Raw genomic sequence first — 4239 nt, forward strand, 5'->3', positions numbered from 1 at the left:
TAGTACCTGAGAGTAAAAAATAGGGAGCTTTTCCTCTGTAATGGGAGACACAAGGGATTTCTCTTCTGGAGCTAGGGACGTGACCTTGGCTGGCGAAGTACAGGGATTTACAAAAGGAGACTCAAAGAGCTGCCCCACAGGGGTTAATACAGGAATGACCCTGGGAACAGAACTTAGAAATTCAAGCTTAGAACGTGGAAGTAGAGGGAATTCTTTCTCTGCCGTGGAAAGCACGCAGGACTGCCTAGCAGGGGTTAACGCAGGAAAAACCTCAAGGGGTGGAATGGGAGATTCAGAGTTAGAAATAGAGGGAAAAAAGGATTTGTTCTTGGATACTAGAGCCTTAGTGTTGGCTAGAGAAATATACGTATACTCCAGGGGAACCTCACAGTACTGATCGGCAGGGGTTAACATAGACATATCATTGGTGTCAGAGTAACCGGGCATACAATCAGGGCTAGGGACCGTGGCAGCTTCTACGTTAGGGGGCAGTGATAGTGGGACAGTTTGGTCATTTCCTGGGGAGGGAGATACGTCCCCAGGTTTAGCGACAGGACTGGCAGCAGAGGGGAACTGCCAAGCGGCAGCATAGATGGCGAGGAGAGGGTCCTGTTCCTTTATGCAAATGTCCAAAGTCAGGGAAAGTACACAGAGTGTGCTTTGTGCGTGAGCCAACATGAAGAGAGGGTCCTGTTGTACTAGGTGAATGTCCAAAGACAAGGCCAGGGTATAGAGTGCATCTTGGGCATCGGCCAGTTCCATAGGGTTCACATTACCCCAGGTTAAAGGGGAATCAGGGGAGCGAACACAAGCGGCCAGAGACTGTTTTTAGTCCTTGAGGCAGTAAGCCTTAATAATGAGATCATTACGGCATCGGCGTTGCAAAGGAGTTAAACCTGCTAACATAAACAGATCTTCCATCCGAGGTAGTATTTCGCATAGATACTGGGACTGGTCTGCAGGCCGGGACAGGATTCAGACAGAAACTTACCAACCCTCACCACAGGGCAGTCCGAGTTTGTGGGGCCGAGCATACTGTCACGGTTGTGCTTGCCACAAACCTGGGTCGGACCGCGTGGCTGAGGTGGGGTTGTAAAAGCACCGACCTTAGACCGCGCAGGCTGATCCGGATTGCGCAGTTCGTTGTCGTACGTAGCAGGGTCGGGACTGGAGAAAGCAGCATAGTCAGTGGAAAAGCCAGGGTCAGGATCGGAGACATCAGGGTAAACATTGTTCAAGCAGGAGATCCCCGCTTCAGCTTAGGAGCGTGAGCACGGGAGTAGCCTCTGCGCTTCCGGCGACCATGGCCCATGGTACTGGTCTCAGGAAAGGATAGACAGACCAGAGTGGGTACACCGTCTGGCTGCACTGGTAAACCAGTGCTTCAGCGCAAGAGTCCTGAGCGGGCTGGAGAATTAACCGCTTCAGCACAGGAAACGACCTCTGCGTGAAAATAGCAGCAGGCCTCAGGAAAGCAGGCCTCTACGAGAGAGTAGTAGCTGGCCTCAGGAAACCAGGAAGCTGAAGTACGCTGGGAATCAATGCTTCAGCACAGGAACAAGAACTAGGACAAAACAGAGTAGTAACGAGATAACAAGCCAGGGGCTTGTGGCAGAACACTCGGTAACATCCAGGAAGGACTATGCTCGGCAGAGGAGGATTGTGGGGATGAAGTACTTAAAGGCCAGCGGGCCAATCCCCGGAGGAGGGTGTGAAGGCACTGCTCCAATGAGTGAGTACAAGGCTAGGTTGGAGTGATAGCTTGCACAGCTGCAGTAGATACCAAAGGGAGTGTTCAATGACTGCACAGGTCTGTGAGGCAAGGTAAGCAGTAAACTGAGGTGTGGATTCATTACACTCATTGCCCCAGTCTATGTCTGGGTAATTAAAATCCCCCATTATGCAAACATGACCCAGTTTTGATGCCTTCTCCATTTGCAAAAGTATTTTAGCTTCCTCAATCTCACAGATATTTGGTGGTTTATAGCATATTTCCACAAACATTTTCTTTATACTTCTACCTCCACTGCTAATTTCTATCCACAAAGTCTCTATATGTAACGCCTGTATGCCCGCAGACCTGGCCAGACCCCAGTACTGAGGTGGGTAGGGTTATAACACGCACCCACAGCAGTGAGGGAATGCCCGGAGTGTGGTAGTGCGTTGCCGGGCCTGTAGAAAGATGGTTAGATATACTTGCAACGCCTTGGAATTCAGAGTTCGGATAGTGATGTCCGTGTGCCAGAGTCTAGGGCAATAGAGAGCAGGATAGTTATGTCCGTAAGCCGGAGTCCAGGGATAACAGAAGGCAGCAAAGTCATATCCGTAAGCAGGGTTCAAGGGCAGGAGAGAGCATGGTAATCCAGTACAAAGCAGAGTTCAAGCCAGTGAGGTCCAGGGGTAAGCAGGAGCAGGAACAAATGCTGAAAGACATAGGAGAGCCAAGAATAGGACTGCACACACAGAGGTTACAAGAAGCTATGCAGAGCAATGAGCTAGAGGACAGTCAGGGGTTATAAAGGAGGGAACACCAATGGGAAAGAGAGGAGGAGAAGAGGGTGAAGCGAGAGGCAGCAGGGATAGCAGAAGAGAAATCCTAGGATCGATGCGGAGCACAGCTGAAGGAGGGGACCAGCACCAACGTAAGCATTAAAACAAAAATTTATTTAGAACAAGGTTAACAGGGAAAAGAAACACCTCTGACGCGTTTCAGGCAAAAAGCGCCCTTTATCAAAGAGTGGATTCACGTCTGACACACTGACAGTCTTATAGGGAGTTCCCCGCCCACATATGGTAGTGGCGCTACGCGAAAATGGCGCGAAAAGGGTATACTTGATTTAATTGGTAGAGCCATCTTCCAATCAGAGCTCTGGAATTGGAGGGTGCATCGCATGTGGACGGTAATCCGTTTAGACCTAGAGAGTGGACGAAAAGTACTAAGATCAACAATTGGATACAAAATAAGAAAAAAGACATACAAATATGGCAAACAAACATAAAATAAACTAGCGAATTAGTTTCCTATATGAATAAGGAACATAGGGGAAGGGTTTGAATTAATATAGCTCCATTAACCATACATATAAATAAATAAATCATATAATAATAATTACTGTTCCATGTGTATACATCTATCCAGAGTGCAAAATAAAGCGAAGATGAAATACTAATAAAAATCTATATAACTACCCATAAGGCTAAATATATAGCCGGGGTAAAAGACATAGTATAATATTATGTGAGAACAATCTGGAGACCTATGGTACACTCTACAACTCATATATATAAATTTAAACATATATAAGGTGAAAAAGTCACAAATATATAATACATTATCATGAAATCAACATTATATCAGAAAGTGCTTAAGTGCCAAAGTCCCAAGGGCATAAATCCAGTGCATCTCTCTTCGATTGAGGAGTGCTTCTCTATCTCCTCCCCTAAGATTTGTATGTATATGTTCTATGGCACTGTAACGAAAATAGGTAAGTGTTCCAAGAGGGCAGCTAGTGAAATGACGTGCTACAGGAAATCTGTCATCATGATTTTTATACTTCTGATATGTTCACCTATTCTGACTCTGAGGGGCTTATGCAGAGAGGTACGGGCGTAACGGCAATAAATTCGCCATAGGATTGCCTTTTAAATGCGTCCTATGCAGGGTACTCCGGTAGCCCTGTGTAAAGTAAATGGTCAATTTGCCGAGTTTCACTTGGCGTGAAACACGGAATGCAGAGACGCGCAGTCGTTAGCCAGCATAAAGCCAACTTTTGTACACAAACGCGCCATTTAATAGCCCCGATTGGCGCATACAAGCGCATCGGAGCTACTGGCATACTGCGCGTTCTGAAAATGGCGAATTCAAGCTTCTCACCACCCGTCTGGCTAATATGTTTGGAAATTAAATAATTATGGCGGATTTGAATTTTCCCGCCAAGTTCTCGCCACGAACACTTTCACAGCGGACATTTTTGGCATAAACCTGGCGAGATTGTTCTTAATGGACGTCTCTGCATAAGCCCCTGAGTGTTCTAATTGTTCTGCCTATGTATCCGCTCCCACAGGCACACCTAAGTAGGTAAATAACAAAATTAGTGTTACACGTCATAAATGACTCGATACGATGTGTGTGATTCGTGTGTATATTCCTAATAGATTTTATTGGTGTTGCATATCTGCATAGATTGCAATTCCCACATTTGAAGAATCCTTTAGGTAATTTTTCCCACTTTCTTTAGC

The sequence above is a fragment of the Ascaphus truei genome, chromosome 2 (genome assembly GCF_040206685.1).
Source record: "Ascaphus truei isolate aAscTru1 chromosome 2, aAscTru1.hap1, whole genome shotgun sequence".
Taxonomy (NCBI): Eukaryota; Metazoa; Chordata; class Amphibia; order Anura; family Ascaphidae; genus Ascaphus; species Ascaphus truei.